A 15,993-nucleotide genomic window follows, 5' to 3' on the forward strand; every position below is an offset into this window, starting at 1 on the left:
TTCAAATAGAACTCACTATGGGTTTATAGGGTTCATATGGATTTAACATCCTTCAAATAGGGAACTTCACTTTCTGGAAGAGATCCAAAATGTTTCCTGCCTACTGGTGATATTCAGCGTAACCCATGATGTGCTCTTCACTGGCCATGCCTCCCTGACTTTAAGCTCATATCAGTATAGATGGTAATATGGAATCCTAAATTTTTAGTTTGAGCCTTGTCAACTTCAAATCCATCATCTGCTGAGATGAGATGGCATTATATTTGAAATAAGGAGAGTGGGGTGTACACACCACACACTCACACCCACACATGCACAGGAGTAGGGGTGGGGGGGGGGGGTCTCAAAACAGAATTGAGGTTATACTATATCAAAGTTTTGATTTTAATCTCTCTACATCTGTGTTTCTGTGCATCTGAGAATGAGATTATTGGGTGGGAATTCTTGTTGTAAGAAGCCTTTCCCTGATAAAATTATTTTCATTTTGTATAACTTTATACATAAACTTTTTTTATAAATGTAACATAACATAGTTTCCTTTAACATAGTTATATCTCTAGTGAGAGGCAACTGTTCAGGCATTATTTCATAATCATAACAAAGAAAGAAAGATAAAGAAATTTAATGGGAGAGCTAAAGGTGTTGTTGAGGCAGGCCAAGTAGGACACCTCAGTAATTATTAATTAAAGAAAAAAAAAGCCTGTAGTCTTGGGCTGTGCTCAAATTGATGGTTTTATACACAAAGCATGTCCTATATAATTAAAGTCACCCAGAAGGGGGTGTTGAAAATTAGAGAGAGAGTCAGAGGAGGAAGAGAGAGAGAGCATATCCCACATGTGTGTGGAAATCATTAATGCTCTCAAAGAAGGCAGCAAGAGAGTCTGTTAATAATTAACTTGGTGGAGCTTGGCCCTGGGAGACATAAGGTGGGGGAGAAATATATTGATGTTTGAGGACTGCTAATTAAAGAAAGGAGTAGGCTTTACTTTGCAAGCTATCATTCTGCCCTGGCGGGCTGAAATCACAGCATGGCTGGGTCTAACCATGCTGGCCAAGCCTGTGGGAGAAAGCAGGCATGAAATGGCAAAACAAATACTAATGAGTCCTGCAGGCATAGCAGGTCCAGCACAGGGCCATAGACATTTCACACACTTTTAATTTCACACCAAAGAGCAGAGAGGGCTCTTCATCAGCCCTGAAAATGTTTGAAGTGGCAGGCAGGTCTCTCGGCTGGTAATCCACTTGGCCTGAGCCATTTCTGAGCAAGATAAGACATCTATCCAGATAAATAGTTCTCATTAGCCTTCACAGAACTAAAGGAACCCCCTGCCAGTCTTTCACTGACATGAAGGAACATAAAGGATGATTGCCACAAAATGTCAGTTCTTCTTTTGTACTGTTAACCCTGGTTTTGTTTTACCATAAAGAAGAATAGAGAGTGAGAAATAAACAATTCCCTGCTGGGGGTACTCGTATTTTATAGAGAACATTGCATCATCCACAGGTAATGATATATATTATAAAATATATTATTTGTTTGTAGTGTAAACCACAAGGTTTATAGTGAGCCATGGCATTCATATTGGGCCATAAGAATATTTATACAAATAATATACTGATTTCACTGTAGTTATTTATTTTATTTTCATTTTCCAGGTAACAGGTAAATTAAAAACAAAAAAGTAAAAAAAAAAAGCTAAACACAGCCCATCTTGACATTTGTTTCTTTTGACTTCAGTGGTTGGGATTATGCTCTGTGCTGTGTTAAGGGGAAATAGCTCCAACAATTAAATGGGAAAAAGAACGTTTATTGAGAAAGAGTTTTTATATGCCGGGTTGTTACAAACAAACTGTATTTGAGAACAACAACAACAACAACAACAACAACAACAACAACAACAAACAAAACCCAGAACAATGGAACATGACTTATTGTATATGCTCACAATACATGTCAGTCCTTATGGCATTTTATTTTTACATGTGTGCATGTATGTTTTACATAATGGTGATAATATAGAGGCATTTTTGTTGGCACAGAAGTATCCAAACACTTAAGGATTTTATTAAAAACTGTCCTCTAGTAAATAACATGTTCAAACAAAGAAAGAATAGTTGTGGGATAGTCTGTCCGCCTTAAGTATTGCATTTGCAGATTTGCAATTGGCCAATGTGAAGCACTTTTCTATTAAATATCTGCATTACGTTGGCCAGGATGTATGTCAAATATTATTTTCATTGCAGGATAAAAACATGATTGTGTACAACAAATCTAAAATGAACCGCAGTATTCTAGCATATAATAGTGGCTGATTTTACCACATGACAGATAGACTTCTACTGTATATATGGCCATGAACTCTAGTCCCACAAGACACTTGCTATGTTTTTATACCAACATAAAGAATAGAAACATTACCGTATACTGCAAATCCTGTTTATCACTATGAGCCAGGTATAAAATGCTGGTAGAGAAATTTCAAATATTTCTAATTTCCAGTCTAGTGGAGCTCTCAGTATTCACACAATATTACTAACAGTCTTATATTAATTTCTACCTCCTCTAGACTACACTTTATCTAGGTCTTAAACCTGTCATGGCATCTTTTCAAACAGCTGACTGCACACCATTGTCAGTCCTCCACAGTCTTGGGGTGCAGAGCCAAGTTTTGGTGCTGCCGCTTTCTAAGTGCAAATATTGGACCCAGCATCCTCCTGGTCCATATAAGAACATGGAGATCTATACTCCCCATCATACTCCAAAGCATGATACTGCATGTTACCCTCATATGTCAACTTAGGTAGTATTTGTGACTTTAGTATAGATTTATAACATCCAGTAAAAGGATAGTTCTTGACTATTCTTATATTCTAATATAATTCTAATACTATTAATAATATTTAATATCAAATGCAGAAGCAAAAAGAGACAACTTGTTGAAGACCACATATAGCTATCAGAGATGACACAAATGCAGTCAAGCCAATGAGCAGAACTATGTGGGTTTTTTTGAGACTGTGTGAATTTGTCTTCTCAGTTACAGCTAATGGGATGTGTGAGTCCTTCCAGTGAACAGAGCTGAGCTCCTCCTCCCTAACCCATCCCCCCCATCCCTGCCCCCGCTCAAGATCCGCTCTTTAGACACTTCTTAATCAATATGAGATTGCAGAATGAATATCGGTCTACAAGGGCAAGAATAATTGTACTTCATCAAGACAGCAAGTTATTTGGATATCATTCTCTGATCCCCATAATATTCTTTCAGATGTGTAATATATGAATATCTAACATATAAGAGCAACATTCTATCACAGAAGGTCACATATGTTTGTTAAGAGTCCAAATCTCTGCAGCAGATCTAAGAGGATGACGTCTGGTCTCTTCTCCAGGGGGGTGGAGCTGCTTACTCCAGAGCAATGACCGAAGCTAACAGTTTTAAGATACAGAGCCAGTCTCAGGTCCTTGGCACAAGGTCCCCTCCAGCGGGGCGAGCAGCAGCAGGTAACAGTGGGTCGATCTGAAATGAGACTTCCACTGGGATAAGCACACTGTTGGTGAGAAAACAGCATTAGTGTGTCTGAGCAGGCAGATAAGAAGCCATGTTTGTGACAGCCCAGCCCCTTTGTCCTCTTTTTGGTGAAAAAAATAATGTTGGATGTCCTGGTTAGTTTCAAACAAACCTTACAAAATTTGTAAACTATCAGTCACAATTATTTCACAATTATTTAAACTATTATCAGGATAAACTACAGTGAATCCACTGATGAGCTTGTTTTTGTTCTTGTTGTTTTTGTGATATACACCACAATTTCATATGTTTTTTTTAGTCAGATGACATAACATGATTGCTTAAATCATTGTAATGTGTTAGCTACATCTCTGATATAAATGCATCTGGCATTGTCATGCCACACCAATCTAGGGATAGGCAACACTCTAATTCCTAAGAGCCTCAAGGACCTCCCAACCACACAGACATATTTATCTTCATCAGACACCTCCACTGCCCACTGATTAAATACTTTGTTCTAACCTGTTTTTATTGCTTACATTACACCTTGCTCTCCTTCTGTCATGATCGGCCACCCTCCTGGCATCCCTGTTTCCATAGTTCCCTGTCATGTCTGTTTTTCCTTTACTTCCTTGTTCAGTTTCTTAGTTTGGTTTCCTCTGCCCCCCATCTGTTCCTCAATTCCAGTCGTTGTTTTGGTTTCCTGTTCATATGTTCATCTGTGTCTGGTTAGTCCTTAATTGTCTTGGTTATTTAAGCCCTGTGTTTTGTTTCCCAGTGGTCGGTTATTTTGGTAAGTTTGGTCATGTGTTTTGGTTTCCCTTGCTGATTAAAGAACCTCCTGCATTTGCATTCTGCCTCTTGCCTCATCCCTTCTAAAAAGTTACACCTACTAAACCTACTATTCTCTGGTGTTTTTGTTCTTTTGTTTACTAGTTGTACTATTTTGTCCATCTGATTCTAACCACTATCCATTTTCCATACCAGGTTTGACTACACTTGTTACTCATCAGATAAATTATTTTCATATTCTGAGTAGAAAATCTTGGTGACATGGATGCAAAGAAAGTTCTGAAACAATCATTTAAGTGTGGTAAGACTAAGGCTAAGTAACTAAGGACCATGTCTCTGGGGTTGAGGCTGTAATCACCAAAACATTCCTTCTAAAAGGTTGGCTTGAAAGAGTCTAATTGATCTAATCCCAGTAAAAGAACCTGCCACAGGGCAAATAACTGGAAGACAGCTCTCCCAAGCATGGAACACATGTTATTGATCTTCATACATTGTCTCGTTAATTTTGCTGGAGGTGTGGATACCTTTTAATCAATAAGGAGAGACTGCATCTTTATTCTTATGTGTAAGCTATTACTGTCTGAAAAATAGGAGGCTACACCACATAGTAAAGCTCTAAAGCTCTTTGCAATCAATATGCGAGATGTATGATCCAGTCTTTTGCAAGCAGTAAGAGTCCCTGTTTTTTGTTTTTTGTTTTTCCCAGGGGCTAGATGCTAACATGTCCATTTGCCACACTTTTCTGCACGCCCTCATTGCTGAAGGTTAATAGCTTACATGACCTACATTTTCCTACAAAAAGGTTGGAACAGCAGTGTTCTGTTTTTGTTAGATCAGCTCCCTTCTTAGATACAAATAGGTTTAGCTGCCTTTCACTAACTAATGTGTAATTGCTAACTTCATTCATATTGTCCCTCTCCAAAAAATGTCCATTCAAATTAAAATTGAACTGCCTGGTGATTTTTTTTTTATCCCAAACTAATTTAAAATTACATGTATATTAGTATAATTAAGGTTTTTAAAACATAAGACTGAGTTTTATCATTGTTACAATGAAACCTCTAAGACTCCTTGCTTGCTAATCTGGCAGGATACTATATTTAAAGCTGTTTTTTTAAGTAGTTATAATGTAGTTAAAATGGAGAAGATATGATTCTAGACTCACAAGTGGGTCTTGGGACTTTAAAGGGAGTTCAAACATTCTGTAATGTTGAGTGGTAGGAGGCGAACGCATATGCGGAGAAGAGCGAGATTAATAGGGGCAAATCCAAATCAAGGTCGTTAAAGCAGTCCAAGGATACACGAAAGCTAGAAAACACAAAGCAAAAGTACACGAAGGCAAATGGGAGAAGGCTATAACAAAGATTAGGGAACACGGAGGCTAAGATAACACAAAGACACAAAGTACAAACTTACGGGCTTTGCAAAACCATCAAAACAACCAAACACGCAATGAAGCCTAATTATGAACAGCAAAAATACAGGGATCAAGACAAAGTTTAAATACAAGAACCAAAGGTAGAAACGAGGGACAGGTGCAAGCAATCAAACAAGGGGAGGAGAAAACTAAACTAAGGCATGGAACCAAAACACACAAGACAGAGAAACCATGGAAGCTGGAACCTGGGAAAGACTAATCATGACACATTCATAATGATGCTGTTACCACAAAAGCTCACTGTGAGAATGAACTCAATAAAAAGGATTTCACAAAAACATGACATGCATTAATTTTAATCTATAAATTTTGGGTTTTTGGGTTTTTTTGACTGTTTAATATCATTACAATAATGCTGCTTGCTGATTGTTCATTCATTCTTAAATGCATAGAGGACTTATTTGATCAAAACCTCAGATATAGAGGCTTCTCTATATCACAAATGTTTGGAACAGGTGAAACTTAAGGGCTCTTAACAGCAAAGACAACAGTATGAGAATGTGAAATTCTTCATTGCTTTATAGGTCTTAAATCTGTATGCTACCCAGGCACCAGGCAATAACTCAGGGCAACTTAGTGCTGACTTTGTGTTAATACAGGCTAATGCCTGCTAATGGCATATAAAAGTGCAGAAGGTAAAGTCAGAGACAGAAACTGTTAAGATATTACCTCTAGCTCGAGAACAGGCACTTGTAAAGTAAAGTACATTCTTTACCTCCATGTTTAACAAGCACATACCACTTTAAAACTGTCTTGATAGCCATGGCATTTCTGCAGAAATCCTATAAAGGCGCTTGTGTTATTCAAGTTATTTTGTTCATCACAGTTTTATGGTCTTGGTTCCTGACTGTCTTGCTGTGTAACTGTTTCTCCATCTTACTGTCTTATTATGTCTTGCTGTGAGTGCTGTGCGTTCTCTGTGTTTTACAGACAGATGAAGTGTCTATAAATCACTGGAACTCACTGCTTCAGCACTTGATGGAATGTCAGCATCTCAAAGTGATATGATTGGAAAGGTACAGACAGAAGGGAAAATGTGCCTCTTGAATGTATATCATTTTAATATGTAAATGAAAATTAAATTCAAAATTACTGAAGCATGGCCTAAGTACCAATATACCTACATGCCTATTTATCACAGAAAATGCATAGTCTTGGAAGATTTCATCATTCGTTTCCTTGTGCTGTCCATAAACATATATCAAATCTGCTGTGTCACCATAACCACCTCATCACTAAAATTGATTATAGGTATGTGTTTGTTTATGGATGTTTGTTTTTGCAATGCTGCCTAAAGTGATATTGGCTTTCACATATTCACTACTGAAGCATTGTTTGTAATGTAGCAGATAACCGCTGTTACTGTTCTCTTGCCTGCTGAAGGCTGCTTGCTCTGTATGGAAATGTAAATGTGAGTGGGCCATTCTGCAGTGCCACAGCACTAATGAAAACAAAGCTGGACTGGGGCTTCATTGCCTATGAGCTTCAATATAAGGTAACTGCAGGGTCAGAATTTATTCATTCTCTTTGCCTTAATGCTGCATTCTGCACAATTTAAAAACTCTCTCTTTCTCTCACACATGTTAATGTCTCTTTAGGTCAAGAGTGGTTTGAAAGGGTGTTAATGAGAATGAAGAGGGCCACTTTTATGAACACATTTTAGCAGCGTGTACTTCTCAGCAGTGCAACACAAGCAGTTAAAAAAACAAAAAACAAAAAAAAAAAACAGCAATGAGCAAAATGTTCAGAATATAGACTGGAGCTGCAGCTAGGAAGAAAAAGAAAACCTTAAAATGTAATGAGCAATTTTCTGCACATAGGTTAGTCTCGGATTAAATCATACTGCCTGTGGGATTTATGCAAAGTAAATCCTTTTTAGCAGGATTGCTAATGTACTGTTTACTCAAGAAGAAGGCATAAGCAACACATATTGAGAAGTTCCAAGTCACCCTGTCTATGACAGACTGTACTGATTCAAACAGATCTGGTGCTGACACAACAGCAAAGGCCAAACAGCCAAGACACTGTGCACCATGATTCACAACATTTGTGATGTTATTTGTTCTCAGATAAAGTGCTAACAGTTGAATATGAAATTTGGAAAGAATAGCCACACTCTTCATAATGAAAATACATTTTGGCTTATATTCTTTCTAGATATATACACTTTTTTCTTCTTTTTTTTTCTTTTTTTTTTTTTACAGTTGTTGATTTTTATTGAGCTTTACCCTGAAGTGAAGGATACAGCATTGCACAGCAAAGTCATTTATTACAATAAAAATGTTTTTACTTTTTATTGTAATGGTAAAAACATAGACTCAGATATACTCAAAAAACTTTTTCCTTTGTCTTTTGTAATGCTGTTGTGTGGGGAGGTTTGACTGCTGACTAAAGGGGACAAAAGTAAATGGGACGAAATTGTTCATATAGAGTCCTTACACAGAAAAGAAAGGTCTCACTAGTTTGTTTAAACAGGCCCAGAGAGTAAGTCAGTAGGCTGGAAACTGTACATGAGCCCAACAGAGACAATTAAACAGACTACAGTCAGGACTGCCTCCACAGAAATACAGAGAATATGGCACTTTCACTGTTTCAGAGTACAACAGCTCAGAAGCTATCACAAATGAATGAGTCTTAACATCAAAACTAACTTCTGGAATTCCAAGTAATTTTATGTCTTTAGTATCCTTCCTCAATTTTGTTGTACTGAGATCATGTAGCTCTCAACGATCATTAATTCTAGTACTCCACATTCAAAACTCAGAAAGTTTGTGTCCTTCTTCTTCCTTTTCTTCTTCTTCATATTATTATTATTATTATTATTATTATTATTATTATTATGGTGTGGTTTTAGACCATTTGAACTGTGGGGAGAGTGGGCCAGACTGGGTACAGTGGCTTTGTTAGAGGGCCCTGCATTTTTTAAGACACTTTTATTCTCCTTCATTTCTCTTATCTTTCTCATATGTGTGGTGGATATTTTAACATGTTTTTAAACATTTGTCAAATAAATAAAACACACAATCAGGAAAAATCTAAATGCACAGGCTTTTCATTAGGTGATGTAAGTTAGGTTTGTCCTGGGTGCGAACAATTTAACATTTAAATAAAGTGAACAGTAATACAATTAAATAAACAAAACCTACATATTTATAGTTAATGTGTTGCTTCCTATAGCCTATCTGTTTAAGAGGTACTGAAATCAGATATTGTAATATGTCAAACACACACTTGCCAGCTGTGTGACTCTAAAGCTTGGGGCTAGATCAGTTTTAAGGCATTTTGTAACAGCAAATAAGAAAATGTGAATGGCAAGCATATTGTAGAGTATTGCTTTATTAGTCTTTATTAGTTGAAAGTCAGAGAGGACTTAGCTCCACTAGTTCATTTATATCAGCCACCCCATTATCAATTATATTACCTCTATAAACTGATTGTGACCTCAAAAACATCTTCTCATAAAGATACACTGAGATCTCCTTCACTGCACCTCTGTGGGAGCTTGAGTTTTCAGAGTTGATATTATGGAAGGCTGAGTGATCAAGAGACCATACAGAAACAAGCTAACTGCTGTTGTAGTGTAGCTAGTCAAATTTATTGTTGTGACAAAACAGTTTTCCACATGTCCGAGCCCAAAACCCCAGTGAGCAACCCAAGGACAACAATGGGAAGGAAAAACTCCCTAAAGCAGGTGGAAGAAACCTTGAGAGAAACCAAGACTTAATGCGGGGGGCATCCTCCTCTGGCCGAATCCAGTATGAATCCAAGACCAAGAGTGTGTCTGGATTTGGTCAGCTCTAAACAGAGGAATCATTGTGGCAGATTTATCAGCTGCTGTGAAGATACTAATTTACTACATTCCATACTCTGTTAGATTTAGATCCGAGGACTGGGCCACCAATATTCATGGAACAGAATGAAATAAATGGGTAAAATAATCAATTATAAATGATAAATTAAATTATATATATATATATATACATGCAACTTCACATCAAACACACACCCCTACACACACTGAAATAAAAATTAAAAAAATTAAAAAAATTAAAAAAATTAAAACATTTTTAAAGGTGAATATAAAATGCTCAAATTTGCTGGCCCTGTGATTTTAAATTTATCTGAAAGTGTTAAAAAATTAAATAAAATGAGCTAAACAAAACACAACTGATATTGTTTCCACTTCCTTCTCTCTTATTTGGGTGCTGGTATTATTCACCACATGCCTCCTTCAGGTACCTCTAGTTTGGATAACTAGAGTTATTGAACACATGTTTTCAACAGGTCAATGAAGACACAAACCACAAATTACTGTGATAATATTCCAAAGCGTATATTAGGGCCCGATATAGAACCTGGGCATTTGACACAGACTCACGCACTCAGAGACAATAGCATGATGGTAGGGCCCACAGGCATTTTTAGTGCACAGTGGTGCAGAAGTCATGGTACTAAGGTTTTTGTGGTTCAGAGGTTGGTGTGAAGTCTGGTTTCAGTTGGTGGAAATTGTGTGTTTATGGCAGGTAGCATTTCTTCTGGCAAATCTGCAGGCCAGAGAGACAGAAGGTCAGAAGGCCTAATTTAGTATGTCATGAGGTTTCTTCTCTGAGAGGTTCTGAAGCTCTGTCAGTCCCTCCAGTGGCTTTTGACCTCAGAATTTGGCACAGTAGCTGGAGTCTGGAACAAGCTGCCATTCTTTAATTTCTCTTTCCCACTTATTTCTTCCCTCCTGAGCTGCTAGCCTCCAATATGAAGCTAGCTTGGTGTTAATAGGTGCAGTCTGTGGTCCTGAAGTAGTGGATTGGGCTCAGGCTCAGCCCTTAGGTACAGGCTGTTTTGCATGATCTAAATTGCAGTACAAGTGATAATTCACCACTAAAAATCCAGTCTCTAGACATTTTTTTAATGTCAACATGAAAAACTGGACACTAACATATTGCATATGTTACTGCAGTTACAAATACCCAATAGGCAGTCTCAGGAGGTCTGACAGAGCTTCAGAACCTCTCAGAGAAGAAACCTCATGACATACTAAATTAGGCCTTCTGACCTTCTGTCTCTCTGGCCTGCAGATTCAATAACTCTAGTTATCCAAACTAGAGGAGAATTGCAATAAACCTAGGTACAGTGGTTGACGTGATTGTGCATCTGGTATGATTGCAAGGTGAGGTTACTATATTGTAGCTCATACGTAGTTCAAATAAAATTAGGGAATGGACTGAGATGGCATCCAACAGGGGTATTATAACTACTACACTGTGTGTCAGTACTAAGTCAAGTCCACCAGAGTGTGTGGGTTCTCTTATACAATGGGTGAAACAAATTGATTCTACTATAGAACTAAAGGCCAATTTCAAAGTGAATATTAAAATCACCTACAATAATGGCTTTTTCTATTATAGTGACTAAAATTTGCAAATTCGTTAATAAATTCTGAAAAGGGTCCTGGTGGCCAGTAGATGGCAATTAGTGGAAGAGGCTGGGTGGCTTCTTATCACTGGCTACATAATTTATGCTAGTAAAAATGATTTCAAAGGACTCAAAATCATAACCAGATTGCTGGTTTATGCCTAATGTCTCAGTATAAATAACTGCAGTGCCTCCTCCACAGCCAGTTAGACAAGGGCAGTGTACATAGCTGTAACCAAAAGGGCACGTTTTGTTTATATGTACTCATTTGGCTTGATCCAGGTTTTTGCTAGACAAAATTAATTAAATCTATGATCTGTTAGGATTTCACTTATCATGAGTGCTTTAGATGTTAGGGATCTAACATTTAGTAAACTCAGCTTTAGATGAAAGGTGCAGGCAGTGTTATGTGAATCAGTTACTTTAATACTAATTTAATTTAATACTAATACTAATTTAATGCTAATACTAATGTGTTTCTGCTTAGTTTGGGAAACACACACAGTGTCAATATGATGAACCTCGGGTGACATCACATAGTGACCAGCAGATGGTTGGTTTAGCCACTTTGTCTGCTGCCTGGCCTCTGCTCTGGATTGTCATAAGTTAACTAGGTCTGTCATAAGACTATGGATTATGTTACAGGAAAGGAGAGCAGCACCCTCCCTACTAGAATGGATACCATCCTGCCCTAAAAGGCCAGGCTTACCCTTGAATGTGTTCAAATTATCTATAATCTCCGCATTGTTTTGTGAACACCACTTGGACATCCAGCAGTTCAGCGAAGATAACCGGCTGTACGTTATATCGCTGTGCCGCATTGGGATGGGACCAAAGAATACTACAGCATCGGACATCACCTTCACTAATTGACACACCTCTTCAATATAACCAGAGCTCTTTCAACAGGCTTCTCAATGGGTGCCTCTCTGAGTGGTACAAACCTGTTGCACACACAAATTGGGGATGTGTAGTGCTCCTGTGGGCGAGTTGAAGTTCCACTATTTCGTCATAATGTCACCCATTGGCCCCGCTGCGAGGGCTGTAGTGCCAGAGTTGAGGGCTTGCTAACTTCCCCTAATGCATCCAGAGCTTGTACTTCTAGTTCCTCGATAGGTCTCACACTTTCTAAGGTCTGGAATTACACTTATAGGCTCAAAGCCTCTCCTGTCAGACTAGCAATTAATCTGCACTATTCACAGATAAAACTATTGCTAATGATGGATCAAGAATAACTAAACAGATTGCACTCAGCTCATTGAAGGAGAATGGAAGCGGCCATGATGGAAAAGCAAAATATTAATGTTACTTAGGTTTTTGGTTGTTCTTTGGATGTAGTTTGTGATGATAAAGTAGTTTTCAATGTCTGATGGAAGTTGCCGGTTTCCATTTAAAATACAGTTAAGTCCATGGAAAAATTGATAAACAGCTAGACAGCAGTAAGGACTAGTATGCAAAAACAATGGTGTTGGTGTAAAACAGTTTCGAAAACAGGAAGGAGTGTCATAGCTACTAGTCACTATTTGAGCAGTCAGTAGACAGTATACTGTGTTAAATGTCAACCAAAGTATAGGCAAGAGGCCTGTGCAATTTGTACCATAACAGTAAACATCAACTCCATAATTGCCCACACTTCGTGAAATGGTCCTGAAGACAGAAGGGCATATGGGAAAGACGGTAAACTTTGTTATGGTTGTATAAAACCTGGACAGTGTGAGGGAATGCCATCAACATGAAACCTGTGATGTATGTAAGGGAAGGCATCCTACCTGTCTTCATGATGACAGCTATGGCAGAAATGATTAAAAGAGAATTCTGCAACCGGAGACCATTGAGTGCAAACCGGAGAAACTGATACTGCCTTGTCACTCAAAATCACCATTGAAGGACAACTGGTTAGCACTTCAATTATATAACAGAGGGTTTCATCTGTTAAAAATCCATCCAAAGAAAAACCTTTCTATGTCTTTTTAGACACTCAACACATTCATTGGTCTTGACTTGTTTTCTTAAACTAAAACTTATTCCTAAAACTAAAACTTAAAAGGGAAGAGAGTGAAAGTAGTTGTCATCTTAAATCTCTACGTATGGAGATGCAATTTAACAGTGCATATTGATATCCCTCCTCCTTACAAAAATAACTTACATGTAAATCTAAATCATATACTATCCCATTAAACAACTAAACAGTGGAATTATTTCTCAGCAATAACAGATGTTACTACCTGTCTTTTGCTGTTAGATAGGCCTTAACGTTTACTTGGCTGTAAATGTGCCAGAACATTGGTACAACAGACAGATAATATTAGAAGTCAATGGATGATGTCCTAGCCAATTTAGGGTGGAGCACTGGAGCATGTTTTAAATCTTGACCTTACTGCAAGGGAGTTTCCCCAGTAATGCTACTAAATGCAATGTGTGTTTTGTAGTCTGAATCAATGCTAACCATAGTGAAATGCCACCTGCCTATCAAGGAGCAACCATACCTACCTGATAAGTAGTTTGGTATTGTGAAACTCAGTCATCTAAAAATAAAATTCTAGTAGGGATGAGAATATATGGAAGACTAGATCACATACATAAACAACATAAACTGACAAAGGTGCTGTGGAGAAGGTACATGACAAGGAAGCTCACAGTGAAAAGTTGTATATTCCTCAACATGCCAACATGCCATCCTAACAGGACAAAATGGGACACAGTCCCACAGGACAAAATAGTATCAGAATGAGACACAATTGATGGTTAACATGAAGTCACCATAGAGATAGTAATACTTTTTTCAGTGTTTGAAGTAAATTTTGATCACTCAAATTTTCTTCTTAGCTGGTAGAAACTCTGAAAAGAGAAATACATACACAGTGAAAAGAACAACAATGTTTAATAATAAAGTACAAATAATTAAATCTAAATAAATAAGTAACATACAAATAATAAATAATTGGAAAAAGGAAGAGAAGAACAGGCAAGGCCAGGTAATGCAGGTTTATTTATATAGCACCTTTCATACACTGCAGTCATTCAAAGTGCTTTACAAATGAGCAAATACAGAGAAACAGATATAGGAGAATAGAAATAAAACAGAAATATGGCTAAAATGAATAGAAATAAAAATGATTTAAACAAAAAGAGTAATAAAAGCATAGACATTCCTGAGATCTAGCACCTCAGAAAGGCTATTGCAAAGGAACGAGCTGTGTAAAACAAAATAATATATTTATTCACATACAACAAAAGACACCATAGCTCACAGGCTATCATAAGGTTAAACACCGACAACCAACAATGACTACACAAGACTTTATATACATAAAACCTAATGACACAAAACAAGGAACAGGTGTGATACATGTGGAGGGCGTGGCCATGCAGACAAACACACACACACACACACACACGTCTGGGAGGAGGGGGCCGTACCGTGACAGAAAAATAATTTGAGAATTTAATCAAGAAATAAAAGTACCACTGTAATACCTAAGAGGATACAGTTTTCTCTCAACCACTGAGAGGATATCATTCTTCACATAATTACAGATCGCTATATCAGAAAACAATCATCAATTCTTGGGAGGATATTGGTATATTCTATAGAAGATATTTATTCAGTGCCTGAAACGGATCTATCAACAGTCTTATCTCTATCCCAGAGAGGATAACAGTGTTCTCTCATTACATCAGAGGATACCAGTCTTCTCTCACTCCATGAGAGGATGCCAGTCTGCCCTCAATTCATCAGAGGATAACAGTCTTCTCTCAATCCATCAGAGGCAAAAACTTAAAATTCACTTATAAAAGATACAACATAAAAATATATTACAATAAAGGTAATAAATTTTACTTTTTAAGGTTAAAGTGCATTGAGAATAAAGTTTTACAACTCAATCACATGCACATGAAAATAGAAAAGATTTGAACCTGGATTTAAATATTTCTACATTTGTGGCACATCTAGGATCAAATGGTAGTTTGTTCCAGTTTTATGCAGCAAAACAGGTAAAGTAGGCTTCACCATGTTTAGTTTGGACTCTGGGCTTGACCAGCTGACCTGAGTCCATGGATCTTAGCTATCTACTTGGTTAATATTCTTTAAACATATCTGAAATGTATTCTGGGCTGAAACCATTCAGTGATTTATAAACTAGTATCAGCACTTTAAACTTTATTCTGTAGCTAACTTTATGCCAGTGTTCTGTTCTTTTCATTCCAGTTAAAACTAGCAGCAGCATTGGGCATGAGCCACAGTAGGCTGGGGGCTGTCCACTTAAAAGGCCATTACAATAGCCCACCCTACTGAAGATAAAAGCATTAATGAGTTTCTCTAGATCTTGTTGGGACATCAAACCCTTCGTTCTGGCTATATTTTTGAGATGATAGAAGGATGTTTTGGTGATAACTTTAATACGACTAATGAAGGTGAGATCTGAGTCCAAGATTTCAGACTTGGTCTTTAGTTTTTAGAGCCCGAGAATTGAGGTGTTCATTAATGCAAATTCTCTTCTCCTTGTTACAAAACATGATAATCTCTGTTTTGTACTCATTTCATTTTAGGACATTTTGGCTCATCCAAATATTTATGTGATCCAAACATTGAGACAGTGAGTCTATTGAGCTGTAATTATTGTCAGCTCCTGATTCCATATATGATGCTGTAGATTTTGTAGCTCCAAATATTCTCAATGGAAAAGGTACTGGTTGGGATGATCCCACTACCTGAGAGGCTGATGCCACAGTGGGAGAGTTTGAGAAATTATTTGGTTAGTTTGAAAAAGATAAACATATTTCAATGTTGCATATCTGCCAGGTTTGCAAAGGTGTTCCAGAATTGCACCACCTTACTGA

Source organism: Electrophorus electricus, chromosome 3, assembly GCF_013358815.1.
Source record: "Electrophorus electricus isolate fEleEle1 chromosome 3, fEleEle1.pri, whole genome shotgun sequence".
Lineage (NCBI taxonomy): Eukaryota > Metazoa > Chordata > Actinopteri > Gymnotiformes > Gymnotidae > Electrophorus > Electrophorus electricus.